Consider the following 25366-nt stretch of genomic DNA (forward strand, 5'->3'; position numbering starts at 1 on the left):
CAAAAAGGTTTGGCAAAAATATTTTTTCTGCTGGTATAACCAAAAATAGTTTCGGGAAGCTTCGGAAAGCGCGCGACGCTTGTTATTGATCGAATGTTCTATCTCTTTCGTTTGTAGTCTAAGCGTTAACCAATAATTATTTTTAAAGCTGTCTATTATAACAAAATCCTACTATCCTACTATCCTATCCTACTAATATTATAATTCTACTAAAATCCTACTAATATTATAAAGGCGAAAGTTTGTTTGGATGTATGGATGTTTGTTACTCTTTCACGCAAAAACTACTGAACGGATTTAAATGAAACTTTACAATACATCAGAATAACACATATGCTACAATTTTAACCGACTTTCAAAATGGGGGAGGTGTTATGTCGTTTTCTTATGTTCAACGATTACTCCGCCGTTTGTTTGTCCGCCTATTTTCAAAATTTTTCTCAATCTCAATTTGGTATTATATTCACAAAAGTGGTTTCGTGAGAAGTATTCTAAGCATATGCTATCAACAAGTAAGATTTTGCACCGAGGTATACCGTGGTTCGGAAGGTGCTGAGAGAACTCCTGATTCTTTATAGATACAAGTTTGGGAGTTTCGGCGTTGTTTTAAGAACGGAAAGCATAGGCTACCATGCAAATTACATTCATCATCATCACTACCATATTATACCATGCATCGTCCCATGGTTATCAAGGGATAATTAAAAAAATCTTTACCTACCTAATATTATAAACCTGAAGAGTATGTTTGCTTGAACGCGTTAATCTCAGGAACTGCAGGTCTGATTTAAAAACTTATTTCAGTATTAGATAGCTCATTTATCGAGCAAGACTATAGGCTATATAATATTATCACGCTAAGACTAATACGACCGAAGAAACTCAGGAAAATGTGGGATAAACGGGGGAAATATAAGAAATTACGAACTACTAGAGCAATTTTTATGGCAATATTTGGCACAGATATAGAGTCTATAGACCAAATGAAGTGAGTAGGGACATAAGCTATTTTTTATGGGAAAATGTACGGTTTCCGTAAAATTCCTAATTTACGCGGGCGAAGCCGCGCGGGACATCTAGTTTCATACATTTTATGAGTGTGAAGTTAAGATGGTCAATAACAAACATAAACATAAATTAAAAGCAATAAGTATATTATATTTCGTAGTTATTGCTTTCAGATGAGGCCACTACTTCTTACGTAAAATACTACTGATTTCATTGTATAAAGTAAATAATAAAAGTAATCATAATGTGCTATTGTCTATTAGTGATTAAATATTAACCAATCAATTATTTTATTTTAATCATAATGTTATAATTAATAATGACTCCTTAATAAAAAAAAAAAATTATAGTTACCTCCTTGACTATAACTACGTGGAATATTCCAGAATCCTATTTCTGACTCACCTATGCGTCGCGTCGTCTCGCTCTACTGCATACAAAGAACATTCTAGAACGTTTATACAACGAAATGGAAAATCACTCCAATATACGATGTGCATCGTAACCGCGCATACCTCTTCAACTTGGCAGTATAGTATATTGATTTCGGTGTCGTCACATCTATAAAAGCCCCGGAGCCCTCCTCTGCGCCGCATTTCGGTATAAGATAGACTAGGGAGCGGACGTATAATAACTACAGAATACAAAAAAATAGAACAAAGGAGATAATTTAAATGGTAAAATTAGGAAAGAAGGACAAACAAAAAAGATTCGTAATATTGCATAACGAATAACGATCGTATTTTGGAAAAATGTGGCTCCCGAAAATAATCATGACGCAGTCATCGCCCGGTTAAGGTCAAAGAGTGTAGATACGGAGAAAAACAAAGAATTCGGATAGCTATGTGAGGTGGGTATTACGTTTATATTTATTATAATTTTCTAGTCTAATTCCTTTTTTAAAAACTTTGTATCGGTTTCGGAATTCTAAATTCTATCAAAATCAGATTCGTGTACGACTAGCTTTTATATTTTGTAAATTGTACCCCACGGTACGCGGCATATTTTTATTTTTTACAAAATGGCGGCGCAGAACTGTTAGAGCAGCTGCGTGCTAAGTAGCTACGTAGTTTGTATTAAAAACATCTAACGCTATTTTAAATAGTAGGTAAGTATTTAAAATAGCTTAACGTTATACAAAAAGTCATCTAAAAAAACTATACCAAAAACAAGGATTAATTTTTAAAATAAAAATGTTGTAACAGTAAATTTTTTAAGACGCAATAAGAAACTTTTGGCTTAATTAGGCCAAAGAAGAAAATAATGTATTGACTAATTATATTATAATTTCGATGTATTAATTGGAATGTCCATAATGGTACTTCGTACCCCGGCATCAGGTACCGTACGCAGCAAACATTATTTTTATGTTTTCAAGATGGCGGCTCACAGCTGTTTGAGCAGCTGTGTACTAAGTACGTATTGATAATAGATATTGTTTGAGCTGAACAACAGCTGCCGGCATTTCGAATGATATCAAAAATAGCTTAAAAGTGAACAAATAGTCAACCGATGTCTAACATAGGAGCTAAATTATGATACATATATAAAATACCATGTATCTGTAATTAATTAAGATCAATAAGATAAGATAGCAATAAGAATCATGAAGCAAGCAAAATTATTTGCACAAATAGGCACATATTGGAACAACTAACTACCTGTATTTCGACGTATGTAAAAAGAAGAAAAGTAATTTTGAAACAGTTATCCAAGAGTAAAAAGAGAGGCTAATTGTTATTTGTACCCCATGCAACGTCGCAAGTGTTATTTTTGTTTTTCAAGATGGCTACCTACAACTCAAGTAGCTGTGTGCTAAGTGCGTCACCATATTGTAACGTGCTAAACAACAGTAACAAGCATGTGCTAATAAAATTGAACATCACATCGATTTTGTTACGATTTTATAAGTAAGACGCAAATTAAAACATTTAAACAAACATTAAGTTTCTGAAACATAGATTACTTATTATAATAAAATAAATAAACAATAGTCAGAAAGTTTCCGAATGTCAAAAAGGAAAATTATGAGAAGAGAAAAAGACATGGTTATAAAAATAAAATGAAAATACGCTGAGAAGAAATAATTACATAGGTTCTGATAATTATAAAGGTAACATAAAATAAGTCTCCATCAAAAATCCAAAAAGGGAAGATTACAAAGATAACTAAGATTACTTTTATATTTATGTTTAAGACTGAAAAGAAGTAAAGACCAAATAACTCCGCTGTTTAATATCCAGTTCTCAAGATAAACTAAAAATTGAAATGTCAGGGATTTAATCTTAAATGTGATTCAGAAATACTAATGTGAAAACTGACAATATAATATAATCAAAAATAGACATGAGTAGGTACCTACATACATGGATTTTAAAGAATGTCGTCATTGCATTAGTAATTGTCTAAACGAACGATGATGTCAGGAATAAACATTGAAACAAGCATTGCTTGGACTTAGTACTAATTAGTCATTACAGAATAAGTTAACATAAACTGTGCAAGTAAAAACAAAACAAAGATACCAATTGAATGTAAACAAAAACAAAGTACGTCTTCTAATAGTTTGATAAATAGTAATAAGATTATGAACTATTTACTTAAATCATTAATAAACAATAATAGTTATGCAGCTGCTTTTGCAAATGCCTGAACAAGGAATACGTTGTATTTGTCAATGTTTTTTTATTTAATAATAATTTAAACTTGATTACAAATAAAGTTTCTGAAGTTTGTGAAAATAAAAAAATTGAGACTGTTAATTGTTGTTAATTTAATGATTAGTACAAATTCTCTAAATAAACAAAATGTAGCTAGGAAATGTCATGATCTTAATCTATAAATCTAAGGTGTAGCAAATGTAAAGTATAAAACAAATGCTCCTAAGGTTTCTACATAAAATGTAAAATTGGAGTCTAAATTATATTTAAATACAATTATTATTTATAATGATTATTTTAATTCACGCATTTCAATACGATGCAACTTTTTGCAATGCACAAATCGTCATGATTTGACTGACGATATGTTAAAAAAAGTGTTGCTAATATTTTTAGGTATTTGGTTTACATAAATAGTATTTGATATGTAATCTTAGGTATGGTACCATTAAAAGTTACTTTAAGCTTAGTTAATTTTTTGAGCTTATTAAAAAATATTGCGCAATGAAAGGATCACAAGAAATACATCTAAGAATCTAGGCTTTGTCAATATATTGTTGAGTAACCTACAAGCAGATACTATTTTTAACATATGTATAGGTAAAAGAAAGATAATAATACAACGAAAATTTCAAACAGGAATATTTAGAGCGATTCTTTAATAAAAAAAATCGATGAACAGAAAGTAAAGAATATGTACATGTTTTGATTTTGTGAAATGTCATATAATAACAATAATTAAAATTATATAAGTACTATAGCAGAAAAAATATGTAAATTACAAATTAGAGCGTAACAAAATTATTTTAAAAGAAAATAATTAGACATGGGGTCTGCATAATTATGATCTGACTTCACAGTTAAGTGATTGATACTTATTAGAAAAAATTTACAAAGACAAATGTACAATATGTTAGAAAATATGAGAAAGATTTTTAGAAACCAACACAGCTGTAAAGATGATACAAGACAATTTTAGTAAAATCTGTTAGAAGTAAAAAAAACATCAGAGACCAAATTATTACATTATTAATTAAACCCAATGATATGAGTTTGAAATAAAAATAGGACTACACATTTTCTAAATGGTTTAAACGAAACTATTTCAACCCACGACGATATATTATTATATAAGAATTAATGGTAGTTTAAATGTTATGGTAGATCTAAAACTACTAGATTTGTACTCTAATAATTCTAAGTTATATTGTCGAGATCTAAAACACGAGGCTATAAATTCAACAACAAATATGTAAGTATAAAGAAAGGCCTGTAATGAAATAAGTTACACATTTATAACTCTTAAGCAATGCTTTGAAAGGTATTAGAAGAAAAAAATTACAACTTAGTACTTACTTACGAAGTCAAATAAAATATCATAGAAAGATATAGAAAACGGAACATATTATGTATAAAAGAAGAATATTTAATTTTCTAATAGAATTTTCTTTCGAAGAGAACAGAAAACAGAGGATGAAAGTAAACTGTTACATTAGATTCATCTCTTAATATGATGATCGAAAAACTAATATTACAGATTGGATAATAAATAAAATACCCATGTAGCTAAAATACTATTGACACTATTTGAAGTAATGATATGATCACTTAATTTATTAATCACTAGCTGTCCCGGTGAACTTAGTGTTACTTTAAAACCTTCCCTGGACTTCTACGAATATTTTAAGACTAAAATCAGCCCAATCTGTTCAGCCGTTTTCGAGTTTTAGCGCGACTAACACATTTGAAAATCTATTTTTATTTAAAAGAAGAAGAAGAAGAAGAAGATTAATCAGATACCTACTACGTAGAAGAATTGTTAAAGATTAAAGAGAAACAAATATAATAATGAATGAATGAATAAGATGAAATGATATTTAAAGAGATTCTACTACAAAAGCATTGCAGTTAATAGGTCGACTTGAGGAATTAATTTTGTCAATGAAAATAAAGATGAGGTAGATACTGACAGAAATATTTTTTTCGTAATATTGCATAATATAGTCAGGTTGAACACATTTTTTTTTATTACCATCAATTAATTTTTTGTGAGTAGCTTCATTTTGATAAGACGAACAACATTTTTATCTGCAAAAAATCTTGAAAGTGGTAGCTAACAGAGATAGAAAGGATTTCATACTTAGTTTGATTTGATGGTCCTAAATTATGGATTGTTCTATTTGTAGGATAATATTACTCTTAAAATATACATACTTAATATAATTATTAATCTATCAATATACAAAAAAATCTGGTTAGAGTTCCGTTTTAGGGTTCCGTAGTTAACCAAGTTTTGTTGATTACAGAATAAGAATAAAAAGAAATCTTGAGTAGCTGAATTAGAAATACATTGTTGTAAAACTGTATTTTCTTGAATATTTTAGGTGAATACATTTTTATTTGATTGAAACATGTACAACTATAATGATACAGTTTCTTCTAGATCTTATTATGCAGAAAGATGACAGCAGAAAAATTACACACATATTATTCTATGTTAAGAACTTAAAGTCACAGTGACGCAATAACAAATATTATTGGAATAGAAAACAATAATTCATGAGTTTATTAAACAGTAAAATTTTGAGTAAATGGAGAACGATTGTGTATTTAGAAAAAGCAATTTCACAAACATGAAATTATTATTATAATAAGGCATTGACATAATATTAAAAGTCACTTAAAATCATTTGAAAGATGAGCAAGTATTGTTTTTAACGAAAGAAAAAAACTATGAGGATGGTTAATAGTAAGGACGAATCGTAGATTAAAATGATAATAATTATTATTGGGACTTATATGAAAGTACCTAGTGTATGTAAAATGAAGAATAATAATTAAGAGTTGTATATGTAGAAATTAAAATTAGGATGAGATCTAAGTAATAAATCATTATTGTGAGGACCACAAATTAAATGAATGCAGAATGTGTGGTTTTATGTAAAGCTATTCAACAAGCGTGAAAATAATATTATTGTAAGCGTTTAAAAGTAAAATTATTTTTAAGAATCATATTTCGGAAAATGAGCAAGTAGTTTTTTTATGAAAGAAATAAAACATTAGGATTAAATAGTAAGGACAGTTAGTTTAGGACTTGTCAAGTTGTGTCTGTCCTGTCTGTTAGTGTATGTAAAATAAAGTATACTTAATCATTAAGTTGTATGTCTAGAAATTAAAACGAAAGAGAGACTGTTTAAAAACAATGAAATTATTGTTTAAGGATTAAAAAATTCGTGAAAATTCTCCAAATATATCTTAATTTATTTATAAAGTAAAAATATGCAGGAAGATTGCGTAGGTGTAGTAAATGTAAAGTATAAAACCTAATGCCCCTTACGTTACTTACAGCTAAAATTTATAATTATATGAACACACGGATTTAAAATATATGATGAAACTATTTGCAATGCGCAAATCGTCATGATTGGAGTCACGTATGCTTTAAAAATACTGAGTTGACACTTGTAGGTATTATGTTTACATACATAAAAATATTGATATGTTTAATATGTCGATTATTGTATAATTTTTTGAGCTTATTAAAATACATTGCGCAATGAAAAAGTTACATTGATGACAACCCGAATGAATCTCAATACATAAAATCAGTAACTTACAAGCAGATACTTTTAAGTATATAGGTAACAGAACGATAATAAAATAACGAAAATGTAAAATCTTAATTAGGGAATCATTTATTAAAAATCGATGAAAAAAAGTACTTAATATATATGCACCCTTAAAATTTAAGAGATTAGTAATTATTAACAATGTTTTTGATTTTGTGACAGTTATAACGTATTATAACAATAATTAAAATATATCCTACAGGAATAAAAAAGTCATTTACAAATTAGGGCGTCACAAAATTATTTTAATAATACTTATGATCTGACTTCACAGCTGTTAAGTGCTTGCTTCTTATATATATGTTATATATATATATATAATGTTTGGTAACGTAATGACTTAAAAAAAAAATTCTATGGATGTTAATCTGAAAATAAAATGATTATTATTATTATTATTATTATATATAAGAAAATAAATGGAAAAAAATAAAGACTAAAATGTGCAATATGGTAGAAAATATGAAAAAAGATCCAGAAACGACACAGCTGTAAAAATGATACGAGAATTCCTTTTTTTTAGCATTATCAATAAAACCCAACGATATTTGCATTTAAAATCTGTACAGTGTTAAATATTTTTTTTTAATAGTTAAACGAAACTATTTCAACACACGACGATCTATGCAAGCTGCTTAGCTATAGTAATTCTAAAACAGAGAGAACAATCAGGTTGTCACTCTAACCTAATTTTACCCTATTGACGTTCAAGATCTGAAACACGAGGTCATAAATTCAACAACTAAATATATAAAGAAAGGTCTGAAAAAAGTTAATAACCTGTTCATAAAATATCTCATGGGTGCTTTAAAAGGTGCTAACTACTAATGTATTTTAAAAAGATAAAACCGACTTCAAAATTGTACAATAATTGAGAATTAAAATTTCCTATCTCCAAAACTAATGAACCGATTTTGATGAAACTTGCACTATTCTATTTTATATATAATACCCGGTACAACAAAAAAATAATTACTGAAATCGGAATGGTAATTCCATAGATGGCTGCTGTTAAGAATTGGTGTTTCATCCCACATAAAATCGGGTTTTGAGTTAATAATGCGGTTTTGTTCTTTATAACATAAGGTTTACGACAGTGAAATCCATTTTTTTGAAAACCCACTGTAGCATATTCTAGAGTACAAAAATGGTTAATGCTTATTCCTCTTAAATGGAACATAGGTATAATATAAGAAAATTTAATTTTCTAATAGTTTTCTTTTGATGAGAACAGAAAACAGAGCATAAAGTATACTATATCAGCTCTCAATATAACAATCTCAATATAATATGTATTAAAGATTGGAGAATAAATAAAATACCATGTAGATAAGACTATTGACACGATTGTAAGTAATGACATGTTCTAAAATCCAAATGGACGAATAAACGAATTTATAATTTTAATATACGAATAGAATCACTCAATTTATTATTAATTAATTAGACTACAAACTACAATATAGTATTATTTTGCGTTGTGGTTACTATAGAGAATTAAAAATGAATCAGAGATAGATGTAATGATAATAAAAAAAAATCTACAACAAAATTATTGCAGTTAATACCTAGGTAGACTTGAGGAAGGAATGTTGTAAATGAAAATAAAGACAAGGTAGATAATCACAGAAATAAATTTATCGTAGTATTGCATAGGCAAACGACACATAATAACAAAAATAAATCTTGAGTAGCTGTTAATTAAAAATATGTACATTGTTGTAAAACAGAATTTACTTGAATATTTCAAAAGTGAATAAATCTTTATTTGATTGAAGTGTTGAAACATATATTATGTATAATAATTATAGAACTATTATGGTACAGAAACTAAGTTTTAGAATATAAAGTACCAGTGATACAATAACAAATACTTGGAATAGAAATTTAAACGTTTATTGAACAGTAATATTTTGAATAAATGGAGAACGATTGTTTAAAGTATTTCCAATTTTCCACAAACGTAAAATTATTATTATTATAAGCCATTGAAATAACATTTAAAGTTACATCAAAAATCATTTGAAAAATGAGCAAGTATTGCAAACAAATGGATGAATAAACGAATTTATAATTTTAATATACGAATAGAATCACTCAATTTATTATTAATTAATTAGACTACAAACTACAATATAGTAAGGTGCATTGGGGTAACTTCGGAAGAAAAAAAAAATGGGGATATTCCGAAAATGGCAAATAATTACCAAACAGAAAGTAATTTTGAGCTCTGGCTACATTAACCGAGACGCCAATTTAATCACCTCCCCCACTTCCTTTCCCTCGAGCCGTCAGCCGGCAGTGTATGTGCGCTAAGTTCATTTTTTCGCGCCAAGTGCAATTTTATGATTTTTTTGGAATTATCGAAATTATTGAAATTACCCCGTATTGTTTTACACAGAAATTAGGTAAGTTACGTAATATTTTGTTTGTTTTAAAGAAGCTTTGACGTTTTTTGCTTTCCTAAGAATAGGTTATGTTGCTCTAGCTATGATTTTTAATAAACATTCGAAATAACCCCAGTGGGGTAAATTTGTTAACGAAATTTCCCCAAAAATTTTTTCATAGTCTTTTGCAGGGGTGCGCAACATAATATAATATTCCGATTTGATGGTCCTAAAATGTGGATTGTTCTATTTGTAGGACAAGGTTACTCTTGAATTATATAACTATAATAACCTATCATTATACAAAAAAACAGCTTATTTGGGGACCGTTTTAGTCGTTTTAGTTCACTAATCAACAAAACTTAGTTGACTACGGAACCCTAAAACGCACCCCTAACCAGCTGATTTTCTGTATATTGATAGGTTAATAGTTCTATCTCTGTTAGCTACCACTTTCGTTGGCTTTTTTATTGTTCTTATTCTATTTATTTCTTTGCTCCAAATGTTGAGGACATCTGCATCCCCGATGGGGTAATTTCGAAAATTTTTCGGTACAAAACTTAGTTTGGTGTCTTCTATGGCTTGTATGGACAATGTTTTTGTATGGGGTAAAATAGAATAAAAATAAATATGTGCCTTAAATGTATTATTACATTAGGTCGTGTTTCGGCTGATATTCGAAATTACCCCTTGAGTATTCGAAATTACCCATGAAAAGTAGAAATAGGGTTATATTTTAAAGGGGTAGTTATATCAGAATCCGTGAATACTTTTGAACTAAAAAATATACAATTCACATGGAAATATGTTTATTATAACTAAAATGTTACAGTCATAGGTAACAATATATACAAATTCGTCTTCTAAACTTGAAACAATGACACAATATACTCACTCTTCCAAAAACTTTACGATATTGCCCCAATGCACTATATTATTTTGCGTTGTGGTTACTATAGAGAATTAAAAATGAATCAGAGATAGATGTAATGATAATAAAAAAAAATCTACAACAAAATTATTGCAGTTAATACCTAGGTAGACTTGAGGAAGGAATGTTGTAAATGAAAATAAAGACAAGGTAGATAATCACAGAAATAAATTTATCGTAGTATTGCATAGGCAAACGACACATAATAACAAAAATAAATCTTGAGTAGCTGTTAATTAAAAATATGTACATTGTTGTAAAACAGAATTTACTTGAATATTTCAAAAGTGAATAAATCTTTATTTGAAGTGTTGAAACATATATTATATTGTATAATAATTATAGAACTATTATGGTACAGAAACGAAGTTTTAGAATATAAAGTACCAGTGATACAATAACAAATACTTGGAATAGAAATTTAAACGTTTATTGAACAGTAATATTTTGAATAAATGGAGAACGATTGTTTAAAGTATTTCCAATTTTCCACAAACGTGAAATTATTATTATTATAAGCCATTGAAATAACATTTAAAGTTACATCAAAAATCATTTGAAAAATGAGCAAGTATTGCTTTATACAGAAAGATAAACCAAATTTAATATGAGGACGTTTAATAGTAAGGACGAATGGTAGTTTAAAATGATAATAATTATTATTAGTTCATGAAAATACCTTTCTGTAGTGTATGTAAGATGAAAAATAATAAATATCAGTTGTATGCCTAGAAATAAAAATTAGGATAAGATTTTCAATAATTGAAATGATGTAAATTATTGAGGACAACAAATTAAATGAATACGATAGTGATTTTATGTAAAGCTATTCAACAAGCGTGAACTGAATATTATTATAGGCCATTGAAATGAAATTAGAAAGAATCATTTAAAAATGAGCGAGTATTTTATTTTTGAAAGAAATAAACCATTTGGATGTTAAATAGTTAGGAAATAAATAGTAAGAAAATTGTAGATTATAATAATTGGTATATAAATAAAAAATAATAATAATAAAAAAAAATATCCACAGCCGAACATATAACCTCCCCCTTTTTGGAAGTCGGTTAAAAATACCTTTCTGGGGACCATCAAAATAATAGCTTTACGATTCTGATACAACGTTAGGATACTTAAACATGCCTGTGTAGACTGTTAGGGCTCATTTATAAAGGCGATAAGATCTCCCACCGAGAAACGTGAGATAAGCATATAGAATTAGTACCTATATAAGTTTTGTTATGAAATTGCGGAGGTCAAACCACAGAATTCGTTAAAATGTTGAGGGTAATATTTTTGTACATAGAACGTTCTCTTCAGCTCTGACTAAGACTCGTTTATTAAACTGTTAATTCAACTCTTTAATTCAAATGCATAAAAGACGAAAATACGTGTACCATGCACACCATAAAATGCTTGAGTTAAGAATGTAGGCACATCTAACATACACATCTAACAAAATATAGACAAAAAAACAAAATAAATATATAATATTATCTCACCATGGTCATAGGAACCTAGAATAATTAAACGATTAAGACAAAAGAAAGCTAAAAATACGATTTGATTTGTGGGTGATAGTCTTCGATCACTAATATACATATCAACTATACAGAATATTATGTTAAATCGAAATGTACAAAAGCCTATATAAAAAGGTTAAAGCTTTAATTATAATGATAGACTTTTATAAAATTGTCGCATGTAACGTTTTTTAAGTAAACTTAACAGGGTAATAAAGGTTAGATTACATAAGAGGTGTAAAACTGCTGACTAAGCAAATTGCGTTGTTAAAGTATATGTTATGAAATTGTAAGAAAGAACATAAATCTTTATCATAAAAGAGTAGAAATACATTTAATTACTAGTCCTTTCAACAAACAACTATCAAAATTTTCAAGTGAAATACGGATAGATCAATAATTTAAGTTTATTTCTAAAAAAACATACTTATAAGTTAAGTTAAAATGCAAAGAATAAAATAACATAGGCATATAGAGGTAATATTATGATATATAGGTAATAATATGATATAAATATATAGGTTGCGCTTTAAATAAGATACATATTATAGCTATTACATGGAAGAATACCTTGTCAACAAAAAATAGATTTATAAGGATACTTAAATTTAACACAGTATGTAGGTGGTGATACTTTAAAGATTATTATTATTGGACATTTCTATTAAATAGGACAATACTACTGAGGTCACTAAAACTTATCAAAGTTTAAAAAGATTATTGAAAATATACATATAAACATCTCTGCTTAGACAATTGCAAAACAATATGTATGTCTCAACTACAGAACTGCATAGATAGCATCAAAATTGCAGATTTGAAGTGAAAGTTTTTATCTACATCTCTGTTTTCAAAAACCCACTCTTATTTTTATAGATAGGCGGAATAGTGACAGATCTAATACTGCTATGAAAGTAAAATACTATTAGATGGTAATTTTTTTTTGTTTTTAGTATATTTAAAAAAGATTGGTAGGATTAATTCAGCTAATGACTACTACTAGTAATAACTCAATTGCTTCAAAATTTTAGATCAAATTGTAACTATACAACAGATGTCAGTTAAGAAATGGTTAAAGTAGGTAAATACAAATTTAGAGAATGTAGGTAGTATCGTCGCTGTTTAAAAAAATCATAGAGCATTGTTAAAGATAGGTACAATTGTCACATTTATTGAAATCAAAATGAAAATATATTTAAAATGTGTTAGAGACTTTAAGATAGTTCAAACATTGTAGATTAACTCGTAACTCGTAAGTCCGGGAATAGACGTCACTTAAAAATAGTTAATACGATTTTTTAGAATGTAGATAAAAAACCTAAAGACTAATAATTGTATTATATAGAACTGCAATTTAGATTACATACAAAATGTACTGACTTTAAAATTTTAGATTTACCTGCAATCACGAATTTTGAGAGAGTAGTAGGTAATAGATGGGTAAAATCGTTTCAGATATAGAACTGCGGTTTAGTTAAAATATTTAATTTAATAATTTTTATAGTCGTTAGTTAAAAAATTGTAGATTTTCTCGTAAATTGGTATAAATAAAGTGTCCAGATATAAGTTATAAGACACATGTTCAGAATGTAGATGGTAAAATCGTCTCTGCTTAAAGAAATGCGAAGACAATAGCTAAATATAATAAACAGAACAGAATAAGTAAAAAAATCGTTTTTTTTTGCAAATTGGAAACCTACTAGTAAATAGTGTAGTAGTAAATACTGTTATATTGAGGTGAAATTTGAAAATGTAGTCTATAGTAGATGGCAACGATCATCTCAGTCGCACCGGATATGCCGCGCTGCGCAAAGGGAATGATAATTTAATACGTTATAGAAACGAATGTAAAATAGATGTAAAAACTGTAAAAATGACATTGAAAAACAAAATACAATATAGTAAAAATGCATTAATAAATTGTATATAATGAGGAATAAGAAACGATAAAACAAAGATATATGTATCTGAGATAATGATAGTAAGAAGTTCACTTTAAGAAAGGCAATAATGTAACAAAAATAAGTAAAAGATATTATAGTAGATTATAAATAGAAATATAAAAAATATATTATATTAGATAAGAATTATTAGAATATTGCAAAAATGCCAAATTGTAAGAACAAAAACTTGTAAAAAAGTGGCTGGATGAAACGAACCATGTAAAAAATTGTCTTTTCCCTTCGGAAGCGGGAACAAGAGGTCCCATAATAGGGGCCGAAAAAAAAAAAAGATCATCTCAGTAAAAAAATCCAAAGGCAAATATTGTTAGAGATAGAATTATCGTCTTAGCTATAAAACTGTAATTTAGGTAGAATACAATACTATATTTCAAAATAGTAGATTTAAATATTTTAGTAAGGAGTTGTTGACTGTAAAATAGATAAATAGATAGTAACAATTAATATTTTCAAAAATATAAAACAGGAGATGGGTAAACTCGTCTGTTACATTAAAGCAGTAGAATGTGAATTAAAGACTACGATAATAGGTAGAGCCTTAGAACTTTACTTACCACCAGCTAAGCCGTGTTTTGTGAGGGCTCGTGTCGTCACACCTTGAGTGACTGATAACACACTAGATATAAATAAATATTACTACCTACATTGAAGTACAAATCAATAGGCGTGATAGTTTTTCCGTAAAGTGATCCACAAAATGTACAAGTTCTGGGATATACTAGGGTTCGCTTCGCTCGCACTGATAATAATATAACTTTTCCATAGAAGTATAGGATTGAAGTAAAAAGCGTAATTATAGGTAATGGTTGAAACTAGATTTCGGACGAAAGATTCCTATTATGATATTTATCTTTGATATAAGATGAAGAGAAGAATGCTATTGAGGCAACATTGCCCCTAAAAATGTGAACTATTTAAATGATTTACTTTGATTATAGGTAGGGAATAATATTATAGTAGGAGGTATTGTTACCGCGATTATGAATTAGAGGATGTAAATTATAATTGCGCTTGTTTAAAAACAGTATAATATTATAAAAACGTGTCAATTTCACAAATTGAGGCACAATTATTTTTATTACAATAAGTAATAGGCAGATACAATCTTCGTTAAAATAAAAACAAAAGCCGAAATCTGCAATACGTAGAATAATGTTAACTTATTTAACTTTAAAAATAATTCTACACGGAAATAGGAAATTCAAATTTTAAGTTGTATTTAAATTGAGAATTTACGACCTAAAGAGGATTACAGAGGAGCAATGTGAGTGTCAACGAGACAACCTATATTTAAGAAGTTTAAGCTCTTACAAATTACGCCACTTCGTTATTTCATCATTTTATTTATTTGAACGGCGACGAAGTTCTGAAATAACAATTTTGTATAATGTTTTGGCTAGTGTGGTAGAGAAAGGTAATATTGTAAGATCTTTACATACACCACATAATCTCAATAAATGATTCGATTGATTTATTGACCACAATGTAAACAAAAAACTATTTAACGATAAAATGTAACTTTATAATGGTATTAGTAAAATGTAACTTTATTATCATAAGTGACGCCAAGTAAATTAATTTAGATATAAAAAAAGTCAAGAAGTAAAGTAATAAAACTAAAAGTGTAGATAGGATGTACTATATTGCAATTAATTTTTAAGTGGAGATATTATACAGTAAAGATAGAAAATTTTTTGACGGAAAGATCATCTTTTAACGTGAAAAGGGTGGCGATGGTGTTATTAAAAGTAATGAAATTTTAAATATAATATATGAAGAAAATTTACCAAATTCTATAATAAGTAGAAATAAATATTATATAAATAAAGTTGACGAGGAAAATAAACTAAGAAAGAGCGAGGAACCCTTATTAGTTTTAAGAAGTATGATTAAGTAAGGCGTATGAATATGTATAAAAACTGAACTAAATCACGCAAATAATTACGAATAAGTACCAAAAAACAGACGGTAGGAAAAATAAAAAATAAAATAGGTTAATAGTAATAAGTATTAGAAAATTAAGAAATGATTAAGTTAAGCGTATGAATATGTATAAAAACTGAACTGAGCCACGCAAATAATTATGAATAACTTCCAAAAAACAGTCAGTAGGAAAAATCAAAAATAAAATAGGTTAATAGTAATAAGTATTAGAGAATTAAGAATTAACATATTAGTTCTAAGAACATGCGTGAAAGTTTCTTATTAGTTGTTAATAGGTACACTTTATTTAAAAAATCAAAAGCGACAGAATAATAGAATTAAGGAATAATAATTTTAAGTTTTAGAAATTAGGAACCTAATAAGTCCTCTCTTTCAGATGTTGACGATCAAAGTAATAATGTTGTTGTTTTTCAACAGAATTCAGTTATCGAGTGCTCGGGTAGTCGGCCGCGCGTTGCTTAGGGCAGCTAGGCAGCGTTTTTTGCGCAGAGAAATGCGTTTTGACGGCGTTTTTTTAACGAGGGGAGCGATTTTGTCGGCGTTTTCATGCGGAGGAATATGATCCAGTAACATAGAAAATCCCCTCTAGGGATTTTTCTAGTTAGCGCAGGTATTAAAAACGATAAAAGCGTTATTTTTATAATTTTTAAACGTATCGCATTGTTGACTATAGGTTTTTCCATAAATTAAAATCGGATTTTTATTCGCTTTCAATTTATACTTAAAAATCGAAGACCTGACAGCATTTAAAACAAATACAATTCATAATGTCTAATGCGTTAAGGCTCACAAATTAATAAAATCTACTAAGTAGAATATCTCTACATTCAATTAAAACTTAATAAAACTTTAATTATACAAAAATGTATAAATAAGAAGATCCAATAGTCGACATTACTATCATTCTGAAGGCTCGGTTGTTGCCACACCTTTAATAGTTTTTAAATCTGTATGTAAATAAAAACAAAAATTAGTATTAGTTTTAGTTTTAGTTATGTTATTTTTCCGATAAATCCTTCAATTAATTTTTCTTTGTCTTAAAAACGTTTACAGGAGTTTTTGCTTGTTTCATCGACATGACTGAAGTTGCTTACCAGAAAGCAATAAAAATATAGGCTGCATTAAAATTGAGATTTGAGATCAAAGGAGAAAATGTAATACATAATGAAACTACCTAACGTACAGTTCACTATATTTATTCATCAGGTATATAATCACAAAATATATATTTTTTTTCTAATTTAATCATCAAAATTCACTCAAAAATGTGCATGTAATAAATAACTTTTAAGCAATCATAGCACAGCAAAATATGCTACAAAAAATATTAACGTAACAAAAAAATTGCGAAATACACCAAACAAACAAAAATGCGAATACGTTCGCATGGGAATTATCTTAAAAATCTATACAAATAAGATAGACCGAAAGATGCATAGCATCCATCCAAAAACCTTGGTTCTACCGAGGCTGTTTTATAATAAAATGTATATTATGGTGCTAATCGTTAATGAGTAGTATATTTTTGATAATATTCATCTAAACATAAATATGTAATTTGTATCTTTTTAATCTCACGATTAAGATTAAAATAAGGTTTATTTATAAGTCAAACTAATTATATGGTTATCCCCACTTTTCTCTACAGACATACTATAAGGCCCCGAGCATACGTGGCGGCGATCGTTGAGCGGTTTAGGCGTTGTTCAGACTAGGCGGCCGCATTTTGTGCAGGGTCCCTTATTTGCAGCGTTACCGACAGATCAGAAATCTCTTATAGGGATTTTTATGTTATAAGTACAGGTATAAATTCAACAAGTTTATTAAAAAAATTAAGTCCATTTTGAGTCACGTGAATCAATTTCATTATATTTGCATGTAAAATTAGAAATACCTAATTTGTTACTAAACTCATAGATAAAATAATAGACTTTCTAACATTAGTAATAGGTTTTTAACAAGTCCAATTCCATTAAATTTCAGATTATTTTATGTGGCGGAGTTAACTGGCAGGCTAGGCAGGCGCGTTTTTTATTTTTCGCAAAATTTTTACAACGGACACCCACACAGAAACCAAATAGTTTTGATTTGACATTTAACATAGAATTGTTGCCAAAACGACAGATGTGTAAGTTAAAATTTTTTGTACCTAATTTTTAAAATGTACTCAATTGATATTTTAAAAATAAAACATCACGACATTATAAAGTTTTATTAATATATAATGATACTTTAATCATATATTATTAAGGATATTATTAATTTAAATGAGTAAGGACACTATATTCGTAGGAAATAATAAAACAAGCCATTGAAATCACTATTAATATTATCATGCATACTATTAAGATTATTATCTTTATTATATTGTCTACCAGTATAGGTCGTTAGTCTTATCTTAGTTTATATCATAACCTCGTACCAAGGTGCCAGATAGTTAAAATGCAGGAAAAATGACACTTAAAAATATTTCTCTTCTTTCTAGCTATTTTGACCAATTATATCAATTGCAACTTGCATGGATATTTAAATATCCGATATATAAATTCTTTAGAGAATAGTGTGTGGTGAGCACGGGATGTCTTAAAACACTTGGCGAACACTGCCGTGGGTCCATAAAGCATAGGATACAAAACCTTTAAAGCGAATTTCTATAACAAAGGTATTTAGAGCCTGTTTTATTCCCGCCGATCCAGTCCTAGCTGCTTTAATTTATCATGATTTGCTTCGGAGAATATCTGTACGTAGAAATTACTCTTACTGCTGTAATTTATTCGTTGATTTAAAAAAATAAAGCGACTGATAATCGGATTAAAGAATAAGGAGAAATACAAGAGAATTGCAAAACTTTTGAGAAGATAAATATTAAAATTCACATTTACTTTCCAACAGTAAAATATTTTGATGATTAAGATTGATATAAACAAACTTCAAGAAATAAAGCTAGCCGTATAGAAGAAACAAAATTGTTTAGCGAATCATATACAAATTCAACAATCAATGGCAAGGAAAAGTTTAATAATTAATTACTTAATAAAAGAAGTTGAATGCAAGGATTAATAATCAATTTAAAGAAAAATAAGTTTGAGATATAAACGTCTTAATAGCTTCAGACGGAGAAACAAAATTTTTAGAAGAGCAATGTGACGTGATAATTTCATAGAAAATATAGCAATCTTTCGCCAATGTAAATTGGTTTAAACTTAGCAAACGTTCTAAAGAGATTAACATTTGCTATTAAAGAGGAATAAAAGATTGACTTAATTGCCAAAAATCGTATTCGAAAATAATCGTCCAACAGTATAATTTATATTAACTAAGAAAATGTTCGATAGAAATCAAAAATATTATTGCTACTGAAGAAGGTTAAAGATACCTGCGAAAAAAGCGATTTCAAAAGTAACCATCTACCAATTTATTTTGGTTAAGCTAAGATAACACTTAAATATTTTAAAAGATTTATAGGTTCAACAGAAATTAAAGAAGAAATAAGAAAAAGGAAGAGAAAACAAGACCAAAACAATTTTCTGTATAAACATACCAACTCACAATTTGCACTTTTTACATAACTGTGATTAACACATTGGCACACGAGACACACCAGGCTCTAGTCGTAGCTACTGGTCGATACACATGTTGTTTGATTGTTGAGAGTAAGTTTTCCGTTTATTAAAGCAGTAGTTATCTGAATGTGTTTACCCAAAATGCATGGTTTCGAAGTACATGAGGGCTTTTATAACACTGGTTAATGGTAATCGGAAAACGAAAGGTTTGTTTACGCTTTCTTTATTAATTCTCTGTTAGAAAATTGTGATTTCGTTCCTCTAATTATATGTTTAGAAGATATTGGTGATTTGATTTTTAGTCATTGTATCGCACTGGAAATAGCTGTTCAGACATATGCTTGACGATAACGAGTACACTCCACGGTATGCTGTTTGTTTATTTAAATAGCTCTAATATATGATCAGCATGCCTGTTGCATTACAGTAAATACATAATCCATTTTAACTAAATCTGGCACTCGGATTACACATTTTAATACTATATAAGTGTAATTAGGTGAAGGACTAGGATGTTTCTTTTTTGTTGTCTGTTTTCAGCACAGGTTATATTTTAATCTATCTGCATATAGCATTATCATTGGCACAACAAGCGTTTGCTCATAAATGTGATATATCAGCCTCAGTAATGAATTATGAAAGTAATTACGAATTCCGAGAGAATAGATTTGCTAGCATCGCTTATTGAACCAACAGAGAGTACCATGCGTCTCGACTTAGATGGATCAAATTTGGATTAGACGTAGACTGTGGATAATAGTTAATATTGCTTCGATCGCAAACGCTACTGCAAATACAGAATCATGTTTAAAATGTTTTGCTGCTACATCATCCATGAATACAGATGTCCGATGGCATGTACCGCTAATATTTGTAACCGATGGTAAAACGGATTCCTTGGATAATTTGAACTTACCCGAAACGCACAGCTTAATAGAGGTGAAATTGAATAAGCTTCTGACTAGCGGATTTGTACCCACTTACGGCAATCATGAGGGGATAATACCATTACTGCACCTACCGTGGCTAACTTTGTATAGTGCATTTGTAATTTGGCATGAAGCTAGTGAGGCCTCTAGGTGTCTTGTAGATCTGTTGCAGCATTCGCTGATACTAATTTTCCATCTAATAAACGAAACGATTCGGTAAGCTTTAAATTCGTCGGCGTAATTGTGATGCACAAGAGTTTTGTGATTTATTGTGTACCTTTCTTTTTAGATTCCCTTCACACCATTGATCCAAATTCTACTCATGCTGTGCTGGTTTCTTTACCTCGCTTGACAGACCTTACATTTTTAATTTATGGAATAACATCTATAATTTATTTTACACACCACGTATTGCATCTATAATATTATACCTAATCATCTCACATGGTCCCTAGTCGGTGTATGTTAAGAGATCCGAGTGACGTGTCAATCGGTGGGAGTTTTAATTTTCTGCTTATAATTGCGCTATTGTGTTGAGCTGTGACGTGTTATTGACGCCTTTGTGCTAACGTTGAACTAGACTGCCCATTGCCAAAAGATACAGAATTAGAGCGTAACAGTTCGTGTACCTATGTACAGTCAAATCGCTTGTGAGAGTCTATCGAAGACGAATTGCACAGCTTTAGTACGAGTTGGAGAGTTGCAAAGAGAGAGTAGAGAGCATTAATACAAGAGTTCAAGAATGCATTGGTATAGTGAGTTATGTTGCACGTTTAATCATAAAATTGGCAAATATGGCGCAAAATTTTAGTTGGTGAAATGTTGAGTATTGTGAAGCGTGAAGTGAGTGCTAATAGACGTGGTTCATTTGCAGGCTGTTGTATCTGTAGTGTTCTATCGACATGTTTGGTTAATAACAATTTGTGAATAAACAATAAAAAGTTACACGCTATAGGTACTTTGCCCTTTAACTCCCTATTTTCAGCTTTAACTCGATTGCAATAGTGTGCGGAGATTTCTGTTTTACTTGGTGATCAGCTTATATATGGAATATATTTATGTATATTTAATATTCTGGACCTAAAAGTAACAAAATAAACCTGTATCACAAACGAGGGACACGCATTCAAAACACACGCACACAGTAAAAAATAACATTGTAAAAAATCTGAAACTAGGTATGTAATCGTAAGTAATAATAAAAATAGATATTTTTAACTTATTACATGTAAAATCCTAGGGAGTTTCTAAACTCCGTAGTCCCCAAAATCTTGTTCTTTTTTTATTTTTCAGACACAGAGATAACAAATTAATTGAGCTTAAAATCAATTGGGATTCAATTACATTGTACCTCTAAATAGATGTTATGAACGAGATAAAGAGATTGGTTGATCTTAAAAAAATAAAAGGCAAAGAGAAAAATATTGCTGGTTAAAAAAAATAGGAAAATATTGTAAAATTAAACAAAAGTACCAAATGTAAGGAAGTAAGACTGTTATGTAAAAATTTTTATACTGTGATGTAAAAACTTCTATAGCTAACTTACTTTTAACAGGGGTATAAGATGACTTACGAGGAATCACCTCGGCCCGAAAATGTGTTTTTTTTTCTTTTGCAGACCTACCATTACTATTCTGCCGGTATTTTCCAGCATTTTTAACTAAGGTCTCAGGTACAAAAAACCAATATAAATAAACAATTAAGCTTAAAAGTATTAGCCAGTAAGCGACAGCTGGAATGGAATCGTCGGATTCCTCGGCCTCGAAAAAGTTTGTTTTCTTTTGCAGACCCATAACCTGCCCGTTAGCGTTTTCCAGCATTCGGAACTAAGGTGTCAGGTACATCTTATTTAATATCCCTATTATCTCTATATGTATCCATAGCAACAGTTAAAAAGGAATCACAGGATTCCTCGGCCGCGAAAAAGTTTGTTTTCTTTTGCAGACCCGTAACCTGCCCGTTAGCGTTTTCCAGCATTCGGAACTAAGTTGTCACTTGTCAGGTACAACTAATTTGATCTACAGATCTGTATGCATCTATAAAAAGAGATAAGTTACGTTATATATTTAAAGTATTAGCCAGCAAACGACAAAAGGAATCATGGATTCCTCGACCCCCGAAAAAGTTTGTTTTCTTTTGCAGACCGATAAAATGCCCGGTAGCCTTTCCAGCATTCGGAAGTAAAGTCTCAGGTACAACTAATTTGATCCCCCCAACAGCTCGGTACCGCAATAGTCTGCAGCTGCTAAGTAACAATTTTTATTTAACTCTCCTTAGGAACCCCTGGTTAATAGCTGTAACGCAGTATGTATAGTTTTAACTCTGCTACAATCTGGATTACTGCTTAAGTCAGGTTAGTTTTTATGTCTATTTGGTAACAGAATACTACTAGCATTTACGTAAACAGATAAGTTACGTTTAACTTAGTACTAGAATTAGGCACTCAGATAAAGGAATCTAAAGATTCCTCGGCCAAGAAAAAGTTCGTTTTCTTTTGCAGACCCCCGAAACTCTGCTCGATCGGTTCTCGGCCTTCCAGAGTAAGATGTATCATTTGTAATGTTATGTCTAGCTTTACTTTTATTGTAATAGCGATAAGTAGTATGTATATTATGCTTATTTAATCACTGTATCTATGTTTACTTTCTGCATTGCGCTAACGTCTGAATGTAAATTTTTCCCTAACCGACATTGTTCCCAGATACCGGAGTTTGTTAATATAGTTAAACTTTTGCTATGTGTAGTTTAAATTGGTTTCCTAGGGTATGCCGGGGTCTTTGCCCCCCTTTTTTTCTTTTACAGAACTAGGTAGATGGCGTATTGATTTGGTTTAGATAACAAAATTTAAAGCCACCGTTAAAAGGAGAATTAAGCCGGGAATTCGAGAATAAAACCACAGTTCGAGCACCAGAGCCCAGAGCCGGTCTTCGCTCCTCCGTAAAGTAGCATTTTAACCTTTACCCTTTAATGCTTGTGGTATAATGCTTGCATATATCCTTGGAGCCCATAGGGCTCCGCAAAATTCTTGTCCAGTTATATTTTACAGATCGTATAAACTCTACCTGAGCAGTAGCAGGATGATCCACCCATCCGAGCCGGTAAAAGCAAATAATGACAATTCGCTGAGGAACTATGCTAAACCAAATAAGTTTAAGGTCTTTTTGTAAGTGAAATCTGCGATTTCCAAATACATACTTTATAATAAAAATATGACTAATATAATGGTTGGAATGTAATAAAATATATTAGGTACGTGATGAGGTTTGTAACTCTCAAAATTAAATGGTACTATATTTTAAGAATATTTTTGAGTCCTAGGACTCGTTGTTTCGAAATCTTGGATTTTATTTTACAGATAGCGAAAACCCTCGATGAATGAGGTAACAAATACAGATATAATATATGAATATATAAAATAAGCATCAAAACTTATGAATAAAAACTATGTATAAGCAAATGAAATAAAAACAAACAAAAATACAGAAAACAAATACACAAAAATACACACCAAAATTGCGATTGAAGAAAAACGAGAACGAAAGTTTCCTTTTCAGGACCATAACTATTTCCTTGCAGATTCTTTCTAGGACGCGTTTTTGCCACATAGGACATAATATAGCCCGGGCGATGACATTAGGATATACTTGTATGTATGTATATAAGTATTTGTGTAGTATACTTCTGAAATATTTAAAAATGTAATTCCAAATTCAAAAGAAGTGATACCTGTGGAGTTTCTTGCGCCGCTTCTTCTCCACAGAAGAACACATTCCGAAGCGGTGGTAGATTACGATTGGCTGATATAATAAGTCTGCTAAATAACACAAACAAAGCGGACTTTACATTGTAATTTTAAAGACAAATAAACAAATTTTAATTTATTCTCTGTCGTTTTATTTCCCGTACCTCATAAGCTGTTCCATTATAAAGCACTATTTTGTTACAGAAAGACATTTTTTACTTTCTGTACTTTTAAATCTTAAAGTACATACTAAGGTAGTGTCAGCTTTATTAGTTTGCAATACTCATTTTAAAATGGGACAGCTTCACATCTTTTAAGTTAAGTTTGTCCATATGACTAATAAAATAATCAATATTCGCATAAATATACAGGGTGTAACAAAAATAAGTGATAATATTTTAGGGTGTGTACGTGTTCCTTGTAGAGAGTTCACTGTGAAAGTAGCAGCGCTGAAAGACCAAAATTTTTTTTCACTTTTGTATGGGGAAACACGTGACGCTCGGGCCCTTGCCCATAAAGTGAAAAAAATTTTTCGTCTTTCAGAGCTGCTACTTTCACAGTGAACTCTCTACAAGGAACACCTACACATCCTAAAGTATTATCACTTATTTTTGTTACACACTGTATAAGACATCTAAAAGCTAAAAAGGTGATATTGAACCAGAAGAAATTGCATTCACAAGTAACACAATATTTTTAGTAACGCTAATAGGTATACAAAAAAGACATCAATTAAAAAATTTAAGTAAATCAAAAATTTTCTGTGTAGCTGTAGCGCTACGAGCGTAGCACTCGCGTAGCTTTGCGTAGCCCGTAGCACAAGCTACGAGCTACGCGTACCTGCTACGGATTATTTTTGTATATTTTATATGTGAAATTCTTGTCATAATAATTACAAACACACAAAGAAACTAGCACCATCTAGCGTCAACCAGTAGAACAACTCAATGAATAAAGAAAACATGAAACCCCCTACTCAATACTAGATGGCGTTAGAGGAAATACTGTGGAACTATATAGAAGTATAGACTCCAAAACCGGGTACATATGCGAACTTTCTAGAACTTTCTGGAATGGTCTGGGACACAT

The 25366-nt window shown here is 29.7% G+C and overlaps 2 long non-coding RNA genes across 7 annotated transcripts; both read left to right on the forward strand.

Moving 5' to 3' along the window:
• The first annotated feature begins 1589 nt into the window (after positions 1 to 1589).
• On the forward strand, positions 1590 to 24416 carry LOC121730891. Of its 6 annotated transcripts, none has more exons than XR_006036163.1 (7): positions 1590 to 1858; positions 16461 to 16653; positions 17097 to 17249; positions 17692 to 17846; positions 18027 to 18171; positions 18529 to 19812; positions 19909 to 24416. It is a non-coding gene; the product is annotated as an uncharacterized LOC121730891 (long non-coding RNA). The 6 variants fall into 6 exon arrangements; XR_006036161.1 differs by having other exon boundaries at positions 1591 to 1858; positions 18529 to 22373; positions 22538 to 24416; XR_006036160.1 differs by having other exon boundaries at positions 1591 to 1858; positions 18529 to 21713; positions 21829 to 24416.
• On the forward strand, positions 7275 to 8118 carry LOC121730892. Its single transcript, XR_006036165.1, has 2 exons — positions 7275 to 7599; positions 7710 to 8118. It is a non-coding gene; the product is annotated as an uncharacterized LOC121730892 (long non-coding RNA).
• Positions 24417 to 25366: the final 950 nt, after the last annotated feature.

This window comes from Aricia agestis, chromosome 10 (assembly GCF_905147365.1).
Source record: "Aricia agestis chromosome 10, ilAriAges1.1, whole genome shotgun sequence".
Taxonomy (NCBI): domain Eukaryota; kingdom Metazoa; phylum Arthropoda; class Insecta; order Lepidoptera; family Lycaenidae; genus Aricia; species Aricia agestis.